Genomic DNA, 20026 nt, shown 5'->3' on the forward strand with positions numbered 1-20026 from the left:
CATCTAAGAAGCCTCGACCTTAAATGAAGTGACAATATAAGCCTGGAGCAGTAAAATTTCACCCCATTCTCACATAAAATAGAACATGCTAGGAACTTTTATATAAGATTGATTGCAGGAAGATTGCAGAATGTTAAACAGGGTAAAGTTGATAAATGAAATTAATTACAGAAAAAAAGACCATCTATGGCTTTCTCTAAAATTAAAATAGCACTGATGAAAATTTTTGAGAAAGTTACTAGAGATGAATTACTCTATGAATTACAGATAGATCAAAATAATATAATATAATGCAACCATTGTGTTAATATTAAGTATTTTTGTAAATTTCACTGATATACATCTGAGACTATTTTATTTCAACTTATAAATGTTTAAAGGGCAGTATTTGCATTTTAAGCAACTATTTTCTTAATATCAATATCAAAGTATGTAATAGCATGTTCATTCTCAATTATGAAGTCAGAAAGGCATATAAAATGTGTAAACTACATAATTGTAGAGGGCTTATTTGTCTAATATAGAACAAACTGAGTGATTTAAAACGGTCTAAATAGTTATTACCATCTAGCTGTGAAATGTTCTTCCTTCTAGCTCCCTAAGAATTTCTTGTATTATAATAATGGACTCTAAAGGACTAAATTGCATACACACAATCAGTCACTGAAAAGTGTAGGTGGCCCTCACAGCATGAGGTGATCACACTGTCCCACAGGGTTTCTTGTTGACATTAAGTTCCATGCAACTCAGTAGTCTTATATGTGAACTTGGCCCGCCCACATGTTTAAGGGGATGTCAAGGATTTCAAGTAATTGCTTGGAACAAACTCTGGCATGTAGGCTGCAGCTGATTCACCATCTGAGGGTAAATGCAGAGTTTACTGAGGAGTTTCAGATGAGGCATTTTAGAAGGGAACATGTAATTAATTACCCAAGCAAATACAAAAAGCACAGTGTTGCAGCCTAAGTCCACCTGTGGGCCCTCCTCCCCTCTGCCTTGTGTAGTGACAAGCTGCAATATGTACCGGAGGTCACTTCCTCCTGTGACAGTCCCTCCCTGTGTGCTCAAGTAAGTTTCATGCTGTAGTGATGGAGGGCCTGAGTTTCCCAGACTGGATGCTTTCTTTCTGTATACGGATCCCAGAGAACTTGAAGATATTTAAAAAATACTTTCCTACAAAAACTTTTAAAAGTAGTTTTATGGGCTCTAGAATTTGTGTTGTGAAAATAAACAGTTGCTATATACATATTCCTATATTTTCCTACATATTAATAATAAATACTTGTATGTATTTTAATAATTGTAAGATGGTTACTTTCTTTGGGTTTAGCATTAGCTGACAATATCTTGACAGCATACTCCATTTTTAGGTGAGAGAAGTGAAGAAAACTAATGCAAAGATCATTTCTAAGTGGAAGCCATCAGCTAGGTACAACATACTTGGATGACCACTGTCTCAGGAAAATTTCCTCTAATATCTGTAAATAAATAATAAAAGTATATTAAAATAAAATGTGATAAATTGTAATGATGACAACTTTTCTTCCTGTTTACTTTTCATCTGAAAAAAATGTAATAAATAAATTTTTAAAATAAGTTGCATGAACATTTTTTTCCTTCAGGAACATAAAACAAATTAACTCAAAATGGATCATGGTCTTGAATTTTTGAGTTAAATGTATAAAGCTTTTTTTTTTTTCTTTTCTGAGACAGGATTTTCCAGTGTAGCCCTGGCTGTCCTTAACTTCCTCTGTAGAACAGGCTGGTCTTGAACTCAGAAATTCTTCTGCCTCTGCCTCCTGAATACTGGAACTAAAGGGATGAGCTGCCATTGCCCAGTTGTATAAAACTCTTAAAATAGGAAAAAAATTGATTGACTTTGGAGTAGAAAAAAATTCTTTATTTTATTTTTTTCTGGTTTTGAAAATCAAGCCTGGAGTGATGTGTACACTATGCAGCCACTCTATCATGAATTACAGCCCTGCTTGACTTTGTGTTAGGAAACAGTTTCTTAGACATGACACCAGAAATATCAGCAAAAAGTACAAATTAACTACAATTAAAAAATATAAAATATGCATTCAAGGATATCATTAAGAAGATGAAAAGATAGCCAACAGAACTAAGAACAAAACTTACAAATCATATAGCCGATATAAAACCATGGCTAGAAAAAACAAACCATAAGCCAACAATAAAACAAAAATAACACAATTAAAATCTTGATCAGCTTTTTCAGTAGATCTTTCTCAAAAGGAGACAGGTAGATAGCCAATAAGGAAATGCAAACATGTTAAATAAAAAGAGACATTAGATATCTGGCACTTTTAAAGATGTTAAGTAATGATTTGCCCTGTATCCTCATAGAATACTCTAGACATAAATACAAGAGAAATAAGAACACATCCATACAAAACCTTGTACAGGAATTAACCAGAATATATTTTTAGTATCATTACTCAATATATTTAAAAGATAGAAAAACTCAAATGTTCAACAACATATATATTTGTTTATATATGTTCATACACATATATGTTCATACAGTGGACTATTTCTTGACAATGAATAGCAGAGGAGTGCTGTTACTTTCAATAACATGAATGAATTGATGTTTTTGTTTCAAGTCAAAGGTGCCAGTTACAAATGTGTTATTTCTATTATAGAAATGGCACGGTTCTATTGTGTAAACTGTATGAAACAGCAAATCCATAGACACATAAAGTGGGCTGGATGAGTAGGAGACTGAAGAGCACAGAGGTTTTGTGGGGGAGATAATGCAAATATTTTAAAATTAGAAAATTATGATAATTACAGCCCTCCTTGAGCACACTAAAGGCTATTGGTAGGTACACTTTAACTATTTTTTTTTATGGTATCCTGACAGTGGTGGTGCACACCTTTAATTCCAGCACTTGAGAGACAGAGAGGCAGAGGCAGGTGACTCTCTGTGAGTTCAAGGCCCGCCTGGTCTACAAAATGACTTACAGGATAGCCAGGACTGTTACACAGAACAACCCTGTCTCTGTATAAAAAAAGCAAAAACAAAAACAAGACAAAAATTATGGTGTATGAATTATATCTCAATATATCTGTTAGATTAAAAATGGTTCTGACAATTATAGCTATCAAGAATTTTCTTTTTTTGTTTTCACAGTTTACTCAGCAAATAGTTATTGGATGTTTATTCTTAAGGAGAGGTCCAAAGAACAGCAGCATACATTTTTTTTTTTCACTCAAAGAGAGATAAAGCAGCTAATTAAGAGAGGACAGCTGGATGGGTTGTTGGTAAGACTGACATAGACAAGGAATAATGTGACAGAAAATAAAATACTTGTAGAATAGGACACGCATAGGTTATGATAAAATAAGTAGAAACATACCGAATCAAACACAAATTCTCTGTGATTAACCCGAACCCTTGGGGAGGGTGCATTTGACCGATGTTGATGGACCATAGTATTTTTAAACATAGGGTCAATGGAAGAAGAGATTTTAGGAAGAAAAACCTGTAAAGTAAGATTTAGAAGCAGAGAACTATGAGTTCTTAAAATTGGTGCATTCCCTCAGCTTTGCTGGACCCTATGGCTCTTACAGAGAAGAGTTTAAGGCGGCAACAATGTCAGGTCATGTTAATGCAATCTGGGAAATTAGCACGAGATATATGGACCTAAACCATAGACAAGGCAGAATAACTCCAGCTGTTCACTGTGCAGCAGTGCTTGATAGAGTCAGTAAAATATAGGTGATGAGCTAGGATACAAGCCATGGAGATGAATAAATATCAATTCCTACCCTCATGGGTAGCATTATATGGTGAGGGAGAAAAGCAAATCAACACATGGTATGTAATATAAAATAAGTGTCATAATTGATGGAATCGGTGTGAACAGAGATACACTCAAGGGGAAATTGTCTTAGCAGAAAAAAGGTAGGGAGCAATAGTAGTTTCTAAGTAAGGATGGCATATGAATTATGTCTTAAAAGAAGATAAAGAGAACAAAGAAATGAAAATATCTACTTCCAGAAATAATTTTCTAACATGGAACAGAAATGCTATCCTGACTTAAAAACAAACAAGCAGGGGGCTGGAGAGATGGCTCAGAGGTTAAGAGCACTGACTGCTCTTCCAGAGGTCCTGAGTTCAATTCCCAGCAACCACATGGTGGCTCACAACCACCTGTAATGAGATCTGGTGCCCTCTTCTGGCCTGCAGGCATACATGCAGGCAGAACACTGTATACATAATAAATAAATAAATAAAATCTTTAAAAAAAAAAAAAAAAAAACAAGCAAAAAAAAAAAAAAAAAAATGAACCAAACAGTGTACTGGGAGTAATAGTTGAAAAGAATTATCAAACTTTGGCTGGGTAGGAAGTACTGGATTCTAATCCCCGAGAGATGGAAAATAAGAAAGGGAGTCCTAGGACTGACCAGGTTTCCTACCTCCAAGCATTATCCATCACAATCTAGAGAGAGAAACAGAAAGACCAGCTACCTCCATGAGAACTTAGGTGAGAACGTCCCGGGTAATTGTAACACACACTACAAAGAGTTAAAGAGGACTCAGTGTCTGCCCAGGAGCCTGGCCTTTTGGTCTCTAATTTGTATGTTCAAGGGAAGGAATTACCCAAATCTGGTGAAAGAGTAACTGCAAATCCCCAGCATTAACACCGACAAGTCCTAGAAATGTCTCAAGTCTACAAAGAGTGCATGTTCCCATCAGCTAGATTAGAAAGGTTATACAAGAAGAACTTTATGGATTTCTTAAGTGAAGCTGAATTAAAAAAAATGCTATCGGCAGTGGCCTGGGGTAATTTAAAGGTGAATATAACAAGAATGCATTAAAAAGCTCAAAGGAAGAATTATACACTAATAATAAGTAAATGAATGCTATAATTAAGACAAAATGTGATATTAACAAAAATAAAAAGCCAATAAAGTCACACATTATTCAATGAAGATAGTATACACATTTTTCCATGTCCTGAGAAACAACGGATACCCACATGGAAATTAGAAATGAATGTTCTTAGCCAGGTGGTGGTGGCATTTGCCTTTTTTTTTTCTTTTATAATTTAATTTAATTTTACATATCAGCCACGGATTCCCTTGTTCTCCCTCCTCCTGGCCCCCCCCTTTCCCCCAGCCCACCCCCCATTTCCATCTCCTCCAGGTCAAAGACTCCCCTGAGGACTGAGTTCAACCTGGTAGATTCAGTCCAGGCAGGTCCAGTCCTCTCCTCCCAGGCTGAGCCAAGTGTCCCTGTATAAGCCCCAGATTTCAAACAGCCAACTCATGCACTGAATACAGAATCCAGTCCCACTGCCTGGATGCCTCCCAAACAGATCAAGCCAATCAACTGTCTCACCCATTCAGAGGGTCTGATCCAGCTGGGGGCTCCTCAGCTATTGGTTCATAGTTCATGCATTTCTATTCGTTTGGCTATTTGTCCCTGTGCTTTATCCAACCTTGGTCTCAACAACACTTGCCTTTAATCCCAGCACTAAGAAGGTGGAGGCAGGTGGATCTCTGTGGGTTCTAAGTCAGCCTGATCTACAGAGCGAGTTCCAGGGCTTCCAGGGCTACACAGAGAAAGCCTGTATTGGAAAACAAAGCAAAACAAAAAAAAATAAAAGTAAAAAAAAAATCATCCCAGATCATAAAGTTTAAAAAAATAGCAAACTATTTAATCAAACTTTAAAACTTACTCATTTAAGATTGAGGACAGAGCTCAGTGGTAGAATGCTTGACTAGCACATGTGTGGCCATAGGTTCAATTTTCCCAGTACAAAAAAGTGAAAATTTAAATTAAATTTTCGTCCTATCTACATAAAGTTTAAGGGAAACCTAGGGTACATGAGACTCTGTCTAAAATCAAAAATCAGAACAAAACATGTGCACTTTAAAAGACACTGTTAAGAAATTGAAAAGGAAAGTTACTCAGTGGGGAAATTTTTTGCAGGGTTTCTGTGTGATAAAAGAATGGAGGAGAAATCCAGTAATAAACTACAAAATGGAAAATATTTTAATGGAATTCTGGGAATAACAACAACAACAATAACAACAGTAAGAACAATACCATATTCTAACAGCCAAAACATATAAGCCATTGTCTACTACGGCTATCTAATTCTGCAATAGCCCTGTGGTAGCTAAAATTAGAAAGACTGGCAATCACAAGACGTTGAGAAAAGCAGGCCCAAGTGAGTTCCATGTAGGAATATACAAACAAAAAGGTACAGGCAATTTGATAATTTCATAAAAGCAAACATATACTTAGTATGTGAATCTCAGAAGAAAACAAAAGACAGATGGAGAAACCCTACTTTGTAGATATTTGCCAAAGATGAGTGAAATATATATCCACATAAATACCTGTGCTCTAACACCCACAGCATCTGTACTCAAAAAAAAATTAAACACCAAATCACAACCAAAAAGTCTGCCCTTTGTTAAATACATCAATATATAGCATATTGTCATTTAATGAAATATTGTTCAAAGTCATACAGGCACACATGTACAATATAGCATAAAATCTTCTAGTGAAGCTACAGTTGTGTCTGAGCAGCCCATAGTGGAATTGTAAGGATGGAGACGTAGTGGAAGGATGTGTACTGCAGGTGGTTGTAAGATGTCAAAATAAGGCTAGGCTGGAGAAAAAGAATCATGGCAGTCTGTAGCTGTTGGAGTCAATACCGAGTGCCACCATGTGTCTTTTGACTGTAAAGATTTTATTTATGTGTATATTTATTTATTTTAGTCTGTGTGCTTGGGTGCCTGGTCCCCACTGTGCACGCAGAAGCCAGAGGAGGACATCTGTGCCTCTTGTATCACTCTCTGTTTTACCTTTTGAGGCAGGGTCTCTCCTTCAATGTGGTTGTTTGCATTTCCTCGGCTAGGCTGGAAGCCTGAAAGCCCCAATGATCCTCCAGTCTCCACGCCCCACAGCATTTGTGGAAACACCTGGCTTGTGATATGGATACTGTCGCCCATACTCTGGACCTCATGAATGCCAAGAGCAAGTACTTCTAACCACGGAGTCATCTCTCTAACCCCTGTGTGTATAAGGTTTGTTTGTTTTGTTTTCACAAATAGGATTTCTTTTTTTTCTTCAATTAACTTTTTTTTTTTTTTTTTTTTTTTGCATTGACTTATATAGCATGTGTGTTGGGCTGAGGGCAGGGGCATGCCTGTCACAGTGTGCATACGGAGATCTGAGGAAAACTTGCTGGAGTCAGTTCTTCCCATTCCCCTTGTGGGTACCAGGGACAGAACTCAAGTTGTCAGGCTTGAGCCTTCTCACCCACCCACAGATTAAATTTTTCCCTGGCGATACAGGCAGATGTTTTTCAAGCAGTTATAGTAATAAATTGTGTCTTTCATGATAACCTTATAATAATGTACTATTTGTGTAGACATTGGGTAAAATATACAAATTCTGACCTAAAGGGCTAGATGTCAGAAAACAAATTGACTATTGAAATGAAAAATCTCATTTACAAATCATATTAGCTTTGTATCTCTGATTGAACAGTAATATTTTATCTTGTATAGCAATTTAAGATGTGTTACTTCAGATTCTTTGTGGAAGAATGAATAGAATGTTACTTTGACTTCAAGCTAACATACAAGAAGATAAAGATTTTCAAGTTTAGAAAGCTATTATTCTTTTTATACACCAATGGTTTGCTGTTCAGTAGGATTTAATTTATGTTACTTTACAAAATGAACTTCATTTTTTTCATGTTTTCTTTAATACACAGGTATGTAGAGCTCAGGATATTTACTAACTACACACACACACACACACACACACACACACACACACACACACACACATTGCAAATGGTATGCAGTCATAATAGGACCACAAAATGAAATTATTTTTTTAAGCTTCCATTTCACACAAGTTAATACTGAAATTCACACTTAAGAGTCTTGCATTTCTCATGTGAATCAGTAGTGGCATGTACACCTTTGCAGTAACCAGTAGCTCTCTAATTGAACTCAACATCTGCTCAACACTAGGGAAATCATGCCTAGTATCTGAAATCAGCCCACTGCCCAGGGCTAGTGAAGACATGGATATTGGAGGAGAACCCACCAATGCTACTTTACTAAATCAACATAATCCCTGACTACATTCTAAATATTTATTCTTATACCTACAGATAATTCCAGTCCTCGACCATTATAGAAAACCACAACCAATCAACATACAGAGTTGTGGGGCCCAGTACCAATAACTATGTCTACAATGCAACCCTTGCATCTAAGACTCAAAAAGCATTTCAGAAGAGGGGACAGAAAAACTATAAGAGCCAGATAATCAAGGAGTTTGCTGTGAAACCGTATCTCCTAGGAATGTCAGAAGCTACACCCATAAAGTCTCTGCACCACGTCTGCCTAAACATGAGCTGAACAAGAACAACACAATAGACATGCTAAAGTGGATGGGAAGAGTCTTTGAGTCTTCAATCCTAGACAAAGAACTATAGTCAAGAATACTGACAACAGGAGAGATAGTCTTTTCCAGGATGAGCACACCACTTGGTTATCCAGTACCAAGTGCCCAGTTCTGATAGCACATGCACAAGAAACATTTTACCAATTGATAAGATGGTATTTACATATTTAAGAGCATGTGTGTATGTGTGTGTGTGTGTGTGTGTAACAACATTTAATGAAAAAAGAGGTCATAATTTTGAAAAAGCACAAGAGGAGGGTATATGGGAGGGTTTAGAGGAAAGAAAGGGAAGAGGAACATTATGTGATTATAATCTCAAAAACCGAAAGAAATAATTTTAAAAGAGGGTGTTAGGTTGTCTCATGTTATCTGTAGAGGATATTAAAATAAGAGGGTGGCATATTAAATCCAAGGAATTTTTCCTCCTTTCAAAACCTTACATTGGATTGTTTTCTTTGTAATTGAGCCTTTTTGAGCAACAGATTTCTTTAATTTCACCATAACTCTTGTGTCACATACAGAGTTTCTGCCACGTTTTCCAGTAGAAAGAAACTCAATGAAAATAGCATAAGGGGCCCCAGTAAGTCCGTTTTGATGAATTATGTCCTTAAAGATATACCCTGTATGTGGTTCGAAATGTATTGATCAGTAGCAACTGTTTCTGTAATGCACATTCTCTTGAACTTCCTCTGAAGTAACAGAATTTTTTAATCAAGAGCCCTGAACAAGGATTGACTATCAAGAAGGAGACAGTATAATGGAGTTGGCCAAAACTTCCAAAATAAATGATGATTTTAAACGCGCAAGAAACACTGAAGTCTGTGTTTACACTGCCTTCTTTGATTTGTATCTTTCATAATAATATGCTTAACAAAGGGATTATTATGTGACTGGCTTGAAGCTCCTATCAAGCCCTTTGGCATTTACCTTTCTGTGTGCTATTGAATATTAGGAAATTAAATATGAGCATAAAGCATTTTTGAAATACCACTTGCACTATTTTAGAATCTGAGCTTCTTTTATTTTGTAAAATACGTACTCCAAATAAACTCTCTATATGAAGTTAAAATCACTCTCTCTCTCTGGCCTTGGTTTGTCCCATCTTCACTCAGGCTATTAAGAAACTCCAATACCTTTAGGATTCCTGTATGGATGTCATTTATTAGATATGAATTAGTTACTCTACTAAATATACAAACAAAAAATGAATTGTCTCCCACAAAGAAATGAGCAATGCATAGTTACATACTTCTCAAATGCCTGTCAATCTAGGATAATTCCAAGGGAAATTCCTAACTGATTCCAAGAATATACTGTTATGATGTCTCAAGCCTAAAAATCCATGTTACTCTTCCAAAATATTTTAAACAGAAACAATAAACAATGTGTGTTAGGCCTTACCCTCTCTGAGGAGTGGATGGGGATAGGGTGGGGTGGAGGTGGGGGTTGAGAAGGAGGAGGGAAGTGAGAGGGAACTGTGGTTAGTATATAAAATGGAAAAAAGGACTTTTAGATTAAAAAAGTGCAATGAGAAAAAAATTCAGAAGAAAAAAAACAATTTTAATGCTATTCTGAAACATTATAACTTATAAACTGTAACAATAACCTTCAATCACCAATAAAATTGAATATTTAATCTCAATACTAGCAAGACTTGCCTTATCTACTTCTCAGTTCATAATGAACCCAAGTTACTATGATGGAAGCTTTGCTGTATGGTCTTAGACTCCTGTCTCCTGGTTTGTCTGTCTAAGATCCTCCAAAGAAAATGACAAATTTTGACAAAATTTGCTTCAGCAGCTTGAATTTCCCCAGAACTCATAAATCACTTGTTCATTCTTTGCTTTTAAACTCTTAACTACTTCATCTCCATTATGTCAACATCGGAATAAATTGGTTTAAGAACTTGCATTGAATAGGTTAATGGTTCAGGCCTCCAGACAATCCAAAAATGGATTGAGATTTCATATGTCAGCGATCAGAGTGTGTGCTTTGCCATTCCACAGAATCCAGTCTCAGTTCTGTTATTTAATAGCTAGCTGAAGATCTGAAAGTTCAAAATAAACTTCATTCAGTATTTTTTTTTCATAATATAAAAATCTCAGAACAATAGTGAATGAATCACTATCAGATGGGATAAGCCTTGTGCAGTATCCAGATGCCATTTCTTTTTTTTTTTTTTTTTTTTTTTTTTTTTTTTTTTTTTTTTTTGAGACAGGGTTTCTCTGTGTAGCTTTGTGCCTTTCCTGAAACTCGCTTGGTAGCCCAGGCTGGCCTCGAACTCACAGAGATCCGCCTGGCTCTGCCTCCCGAGTGCTGGGATTAAAGGCGTGCGCCACCACTGCCCGGCCCAGATGCCATTTCTATATAGAGATATCTTCAATAAAAACTCAATGGTTTTCCCTTTCCTAATCTTATGACCCTGTTGTTATTGCTGGAAATGCCCATGTTCTAAAATCTCTTTTATTATTTACTTTTCTTTTTACAACAAGGTGTCTCTCTCTATATGCATACTTGTATGTTTATGTGTTTGTGCATGCATATATATGCATATTGTGTGTGTCTATAAGTTAAGCCCATTACTTTCATCCTTTTGAAATTTTTGTGGAGTTTTTAAAAACTTCAATGAATACATTTTACAAGAATAAACTAATTACACCATCTTTCATCTCCTAATGCTTCCTTACATTAGATTAGCACTGATGATATCTATATGACACACAAGTAACTAGATATTACTTAATTTAAGTATAATTTTAAAGGGCTGAATTTTTGCTCACAAGGATCCCACTAGGAATAGCAACTTAAAAGGTGATACATTTGGATAATAATCCAATTATTAAACTTGGAAATGCTAGGTCTTTTAATTGTTTACTTGGGTTTAATGTTTTATAGGCCTTTGTTTAATGTTCTCCAAAGATCTTTTTATTGTATTTAAAATGTTGCCAGACAAAGGCCTCTGCTCAGTAGGCATCATGTGTGGGGCTTGTTAGAACATTTCCATTTCTGAGACTGATTATTGTGTTTCTTGGTTTTCTAACTTCGTAGTCCAAAGTATCAGAAACAGGACTGAAAATGGGTGACAAGGAGAATCTTTCTCTTCTTGATCCACCTAGAGTAGCAAGCTTCCCTTCTCCGGTTCTGGACTTGTCCTCACACTATGTGAGGATAAAAACAAAACATTCTATATTTCCAAAAATAATGTATTACAGGTACTTTTTTTTTTATAATTTGTAAGTAAATTTTGTTTAGTACCTATGCTGACACAGGTTCTTTCTCAGACACTGTCCATGCCATTAGATAAGGTTGTCTGTGTGACTAGATGTTAAACCAATAAATATTTGGGGCTGAATGAACTATAGGCAGGTTTAATTTGGTATTCCAGCCAGATGTTGATAAGGGACCCCTTGATGGTATCACAAAATTCATGGCACCCTGGAGGCAGGATACGGTGTGGTTTTCTTTAGGGAGCTCTTTTGAATGATTCTGCTTAACATATCGGCATACTGGTTATATAAGACGTACAGCAGAAAAGTCATAACAATAGTTGCATTAGCATCTACTTGCTAGATACCTCACATGGGACAGTTAATGTCACCCTCTTCTATTCATCAAACTTCATTAGCTCAAATTAGAAACTTTTACTTTTATTCCCATCATACAAGGGAGGAATTTCAGGGATGACTGTGTCTTTAGCATTCCTAGGAGGACTAGCTAAGAGTGGTATAACCACATTTCAAACCCTAGACTTCACGATCACTCAACCCGAAGGATCAGCTGGACAACTCTACTAAGACTGTCCAAAGAGAATTAGTGAAGAGCTTGACGCCCATGATGAATAAGACTGACTGATGGGCATTAGTTAGATGAAGGGAAGACTTGCCTGTTCCTTCTCAAGACACTCAACATAGACATGCACGGACTAAGAAAACAGAGCTCTATATGAGAGATCCTATTTGTGCAAGCTTATTGACACTATTCATACATGTTTGTACACTTTCTATTTGCTTTATTATGGCAAGAGGGGCTTATATTTAAATATCTTTCTAGTTAACCATGCCTCTCTATGCTTCTTTTCGTTGCTATCAGCAACTGCAGACATTTTCATGAGCTTAAAGTTTTAGCAACTGACTGTTCCCCTGCCAATCCAATCATCACCACAATTTCATCTTTGTTGTTACTGGTGGTGTTTCTTTTCTTTTTTTCTTTTCTTTATTTCATTGGTTGATTTTGGAGCCAGGATCTTGCTATGCAGCTGAGAATGAATTTGCGCTTCTAATTCTCACAACTTTACCTTCTGAATGCCAAGATTACAGAATTATGTAGTACTGAGTGTAGCTAGAGTTTTCTTGCCTGGCCCACGGTCAGGACAAATCTCTCTCACTGCCAGTCCCACAGCCGCTCAGACCCAACCAAGTAAACACACAGAGACTTATATTGCTTACAAACTGTATGGCCGTGGCAGGCTTCTTGCTAACTGTTCTCATATCTTAAATTAACCCATTTTTATTCATCTATAAGTTGCCACGTGGCTTATGGCTTACCAGTATCTTAACATGTTGTTTCTCATCACGGTGGCTGGCAGCATCCCTCTGCCTCAGCCTTCCACTTCCCAGAATTCTCTTCTCTGCTTGTCCCACCTATACTTCCTGCCTGGCTACTGGCCAGTCAGCATTTTATTTATACAGAGTGATATCCACAACAACTGAGGATCAAACATGAGGTTTTGCAAATGCTATTCTGACACTTTACCAATTGTTCTAAAACATCAGTCCATCCGTTTCCTGATGGTTACATTTTTATTGGTCTTTTCCATCATTCCACTTTAGGTACTTACTCTCAGTATAAAAAAAATCAGATAGTAGTTACCAATTTTACTTTGTAGTATTAAATTGGGACATCTTGATGACTAATTCCAGTGCTTTTCTACCTCATTTGTTTGCTCCATTCTTTTATCTACATCTATTCCAGATCCCATCAGAACTTTCTCATGAGGTGCTTTCACATTTTATTTGCTATTATGTTATGTTTATGGTCAATCACTTTCCTGTTGCCCTGTGCAGCTACATATCTTCCCATTCCTTGTACACTTATATGGAAAATTCCCACCCTAGAAGAACAGATCCAAAAATATGGAGAAAATCAGGTAGAACTTCCTACCTAGAAATTACAGCTTCTGTCTTTAATTTCACACCCAATTTTAGAAAGTGTTGTCTAAGTTTGCTGATCCTGCTTCTTCCTCTGTCATTCATGGACTAATGTCCCTTAATATGGATTCCTGGCACATTCTTTTACAAAAGCTCTGTTGCAAAGGTAAGTAATGATAGCCTTGTTTAATATGAGGGATACCACATAACTCAATGTGTCTTTTAGAACCTTTTTAGAAATATTGTCCCTGCCCCCTTGCTTTTTTTTTTCCCATGGTATCTCTTCACTCTGTATTTCTCCTTTTGCTTTGTCTATTCTGTCTCAGCTTCCTTCAAGGCTACTTCTCTACCTAACAACTAAAGAATGGAGATAGTCATAGTATTCTCTGTTTGGGACTTTTTTATCTTTCTACTGTCTCTTCTTTCATAATCTCATTCTCCATCTTGGCTTTAGTTACTACCGAGAAGTCAGTGATTTCAAAGTTACTCATTTGGCCCAGATTTTTGAGGTTCAGGCTGCAGATGAGATACTCTTATGGTTATATCTAGTGTGGCTAACGTAGAGCCATTTCATGATGAACATAGCTGCAAATATGGCAAGCCAGAATTCAAAGAGTTGTTCCTGGGCCTCTTTGTTCACGTCTTTGCTAACTCCAGTCAATTATTTTTCTGAACCAAGAGTGGAATTCCTTTATTTGTCTTCATCTCATTCTTAGACCCATACAACTTTATTCTCTTCTCATATCTGATTTGGTATAAAAAAATTTCCAGATACATCTTTCTATATGCTCTCTTCCTTTTCATGTCAGGCCATCAACCCCAGGTTATATTATTAATGGAAACCTGGCTATATCATTTCTAAGGCCCCACATGGTTTTTACTGGACTTAGATGGGATGTCAGTTTTTCTTTGGGTCACTAGGACCCTTTGTGACTTTCTCTTCCCTCTTGCACTGGTACGATCCTGATTCCTTCTCTTCTCCACTTGTTCTGCACTTTTCTGTCACTGCCCCATGTGCCTTTTACTTCCCCAATCATGCCGGCTAGTTCTCCATCTCAGGAAATTGCCCATACACTTTTGCTTTCTAAATTCAAGTTCTGCTTTCACTGAAACTCAAGCTTTACATTATCATTTCCTCTTCACCTATCTGATATTGAGAACTTTTCCTGTTACATGCAAGCTTTGGGGAAATTTGTGCTTTACTTCTTCTAACACTCAGATGAACTTGCAATGATAGCACAGAATAGGTGTAAGCTTTAGGACTCCTGACACCTACCAACAAGATTCCTGGCACATAAATATTTGTTAAGTAGAAGAGCGGTGCTTACATTAAACTTCTTTAACTAAAGACTAAAATTACTTTTCTCGCCCATTTCCTTTGTTGCCATCATTCACATTAATTATAGCTTGTAACTAAAAATTATTAAAGTGATGCATTGAAAGTGAGATTTTCTTTCTTCCCAGCGACACCACATATTATAGCAATATTCGTTACAGAACTGTGCATCTGAGCTTCAAAAGGAAGATCCACGAGGTGCATTTTGATGTTTTCTCTACTTTCTAATAAGAGAAGATGTCAAAACATAAAATGAAATTTAAATGATAATAGGAGCTATGAAAAGCCTGTGTCCTCCGAACAAGCTCCATTTGAACTGGATAGTCAAACTCCCAGAGTAGCAACGTGATATAGCACTGAACCTCCCTCGCCCTTTTCCACATAGTAAATTACTAATATCCAGGGTAAAATGAAAATCGTTAGGGAAAAGGATAGTTTTGCTTTTTGTTTTAAGGTCTTTCTATCTCTAGAAGGAAAACTGTTGTGTGCCTCTGAGTGTTATTTAATCTCTGAAAATTTAAAGTGCCTGCAACACATGTATCTTAGATAACTAACTACAAAGATGCCGTCATAAATACTAGGAACCCTTGTATTGATTCACAAGGACATTTATATAAAGGAAATACACATCTGATTAGAAATGATCACACACCCGATCACAAACAGGCAGATGTCAGAGGATTCTATGCAAGTTTATGGCTTGAAAGGGGTAAGCTTCATCTGTAGCAAGAAGTCTCGTATGTTGTTAACTTATTTATGTATTCTCTGAGCAAACTGCATCATTTAAGGGCAACATTGCTACTTATTGCTAATTTGATGACTCATTTGACTTAAACATTCCATTCAATACATTGACTGTAAATATACTTTACTCATGTATCACTTTATTCAGGAGAAAGATTTTCCTTAAACACTGGAAAACTTGGATTTCATCAGTGGAAAAATATTGTGAAGGCTTTATTCGCATCATCAAAAAGTCTACAAAAAGTCTAAAGAGATGGTACAACAGTTAGGAGCACATATCTGTCTTTCAGAGACTTAAGTTTGACTCCAAGAACCCAGGTTGAGTAGCTAACAATTGGGTAGCTAAAAATTGCCTGTACTTCCAAACCCAGAAGTCCAGAGGATCTAACTCCCTCTTTTGGCTTCTGCTGGCACCAATATTTATGTGTACACTCCCTGCCCCCACCACACACATATACACAATTAAAGGCAATAAAATAGATCTTTATGAAAGGACATGTGAAATGAACCTCTTCCTTAAATATATGGTTTTTCTAACTTTGAATTTTTTTTTTTTTTACTGACACTTGCTTTTCCTCTAACAATTTTATTACACATTTCTCTTCCATTCCTTTTTGAAATGATTAGGCTGCCTGCAGTACTTGTTTCTAAAATCAAATCTATTCTACGTTTATTAATTTGGCTCAACCCACCAGCAATATTGAAAGTGACATATACCATATTTCTTAAAGATGGTAGTGAACCTGGACTCCACGTTTCTGCCAAAGCACTCCTGTTCATGATTTTATGATGGTATTTTTAGTTTCTAGTAATTTGGGAAAAGGTGATAGGTGACAAGTCAGAAATAAAGTGTAACAATATGGTATCCAGCTCCATCTATATATAACACCTAAAAAATGTATAGAAAATGCATTTCCATTCCAATAACACCTGTGACATTTAGACATTCTATAGAATTTCTGCTTTCAGTCTTTGCCTATATCATATGCAGGAACTAGTTTTCTCTAAATATAGTCAGAGACCTTAAACTAGTCAGACACTCAGGGGGTATATGGTGCAGTGAATCATAAATTTGTGTGCATTTATACCCTTTATAATTCTGGTTTATAAATGGGTTAATAAAATCAGTGTCATATTTGGAAAAACTTAGAAACTTCAAACCAAGAAACTCGGTGGCAACTTGAGCTATATAAAACTTTCACTTTACAATGTAATTATGATCTTTGTGTCCAACAATACTCCACCAATAAAAGTTATATTTGCATGATTTACATATCATATCTTCTGGGATACATTTCCTTTTGTGTAGTTGGAGACAATTGGCTCACTAGCACAGCAAATATCCCTGATTTACATTTAACAATCACGCTAGCAAATGGCAGGTTTTCATTCACACGGTTCACCACTTCTTCTAGACTTTTCTCCTGGCAACATTTTATCTTTCCCTTTTAGGAAGCAGAGCTATTCTGCATTTTATCACTCTTCTATATAAAATACTAGTAAATAATTACAGGGTCTCAAAGCCCTTGGCAACTGAACCCTTGAAAATCGCTGTATTTAAATAATTTAAAAATATATGTTATGCTAATTTTTACTTATTTATTTATTTTTTATTAAGTAATTTTTTTATTCATTTTGTATACCAATGACAGATCCCCCTCTCTTCCCCCCTTTCTGTTCTGCCAGCCTTCCCCCACAATCCTCCATTCCCTCCTCCAATTTTAAATGTACAGAATAGCCCCTCTCTCTCCTTCTAGCTCTCCATTTCATTTCTGAAGTTTTGGTTGTAACATTACGCACATGCTCAAAACATGGTAAAGTGAGGTATCAATTCATTTCTGAAAGGAGAGTGATTGCTAGCAAGGTATAGAGCAGGGAAAAAGAGAAGTGGTAATATGTTGACAGATCCTGTTGAAACAAATGACCGAAAAATCCAATAAAGAGTTCACCCAGCAAACAAGGCTATCATAGCACCTGCCCACACACAGACACTTACCTCTGCAAGGCCTTCTCTGGAGATTCTTGCTCAGTTCCAGTGTAGACCGTCTGCCAGCAAACTCAGCGTGTTGTGCCTCAGTCTGCTGGCCTGTCACAGGGAGAAAATGGCGGCCACTTGGTCACTCAGCCTAGGGTATTCTTTATAGGTATCAGATCTTCACCTGGAGAGAGAAGAGCATGACATATGTAGGGACTGGTACTTCAATATCTTGCTCGAGAATTACGCACAAATAAAAAAGAAAAGGTAATGATAATTCCTATTGCCTGTATCATAATTTTATGAGTTTCAATGTTTTTTTAATGAAATATAACTGTGCATTTGTGGCTTTAAACATTTTTCACTGTATATGAAAATAACACACCAAAAATGTGTTTGGTGGTAGTTAAGTAGCAAATCCATTAAGACTCTGTTTCTTGTCATGTTGGCACTGGAATGAATCTTGTTAGCTGTCCAAGTTGCAGTGTTGAGTCTAATGCAAAGATGTATTGGTATGTATCTAGCCTGCTCACTTTATAATAGTACATTAAGATTCTGTAACAAAAAAATGAAAAGAAATTGGGCATAGAACAAAAGATTTTCCTCCTAACAACGATTATTACTCTATAAGAATAAGGAGAGGTCACACTCCAACATACCAGAGAAGTCTCTTCTTCTTTTGCATTACATTCATGGTTATGTCTTTGGTATATCAGGGTACCTCCACCCTCTCCCATCCTCCACCACAAGGAAGGCAAAATAAATTCCCTGATTGCCTGATGAGTTTCCTTAAAATGTGAGTGATTCTAGGACTAGAATTCTTTTTTTTTCTCTCTCTTTTTTTCCCTGAGAGTTGGCTTCAGAAACTATACATTCTTTGTAGTTTTTTCCTTATGACATAGGTATATTCAGAGACAAGTACTATTGGTGATAGGTGATAAAGATGGATAAGAGGAAAACACAGTTGTTGGTGTGCATTCAGCTCAGGAGAGAAATGGAGATGGCCAATGTCTGATTTCACAGTCGTGGTCATGTATCTCCTCTCTCTCTCTCTCTCTCTCTCTCTCTCTCTCTCTCTCTCTCTCTCTCTCTCTCCATTCACATGTGCATGTATGCATACTTGCACATGTGCACGTTTGTATAAGTGTCTATGTCTTGTCTATGAGGTAATGTGGACTGACCAGACATTAACCTGCAGGATGTCTCTTCAATTGCTTCTCTACCTTATTTTTTGATATTTGGTTTCTCATTGAACCTTGAGCTTGTCCTTTTGGGTACACTGGTTGGCCAGCATGACTCCGGGATCTCTCTTTCTTCACACCCTCACTTGCACCATGTTCACAAATGCACACCACAGATTATATAGAGTTGCATATGGTTTCTGGATACCCAAACTTACATTTCAACAATAAGTACTTTCCTCATTGAGCTCCTAAAACCTTTCTTTTTCATGGACCCTTAAGACATTAGTGGAAGGTTAACATAGATAGGGATATATATTGTTAGTCAGCTCCTAGTAATATATTCTGTGGTAGAATTTTGATGCATGCACACAGTAAAGGGTTATTATTTTTAGTTACTTATTATATATATCACTTTAAATACATATAACTGCCTTGTTATTAAAACATTCAAAATTTTTCACCTAGCCATTTTGAAATATACAATATATTAGTGGCTGTAGTTACCCTACTTTGATATAGAACTCAAAATTTATCACTGTTATCTGTAACTTTGTATCTGTTGGCTAATTCTCCCTATCTCCTTCTCAGTTCATCCTTTTAAGATGTGGGTTTCCAGTTTATTATCAAAAAAATTTTCCTGAAACTTAGAGATGCACTGCAGCTCTTCAATGTAGCCTTCCGTTCCCTTTGAATATTGGAAGTTAGTATTCTTTATTAAAGTGAGCACAAAAGAATAACTAGATCTGGTGCAGGTAAAATAGCTCAGTCAGTACAATGCTTTCCATGCAAGCGTGAGAACCAGAGTTCAATGACCAGAACACATGTAAAAGGCCAGGTATGGTGGCAAACTCTTCTGATCCCAGTGAAGAACGAATACAGATAGAGAATCCCTGGGGCTTAGTGGCCAGCCAGCTGATCCAAACTGTCAAGCCCAGAACCCAGAGACGAGAGATCCTATCTCAGAAACAAACAAAACAAAAAACAAAACAAAAACCATGATGGATGGTACCTGAAGAGAAGCGACACCCAGGGTTGTCCTCTGTCTTTCAGACTCACATTCAAGTACACACATTGACAACATACTCATACACACGTGTAACTGTGCACATGCAGAAAAATGTCCTTACACATACACAACTCAACAACAACAAATATAAGTGCATCAAG

The sequence above is a fragment of the Peromyscus eremicus genome, chromosome 17 (genome assembly GCF_949786415.1).
Source record: "Peromyscus eremicus chromosome 17, PerEre_H2_v1, whole genome shotgun sequence".
Taxonomy (NCBI): domain Eukaryota; kingdom Metazoa; phylum Chordata; class Mammalia; order Rodentia; family Cricetidae; genus Peromyscus; species Peromyscus eremicus.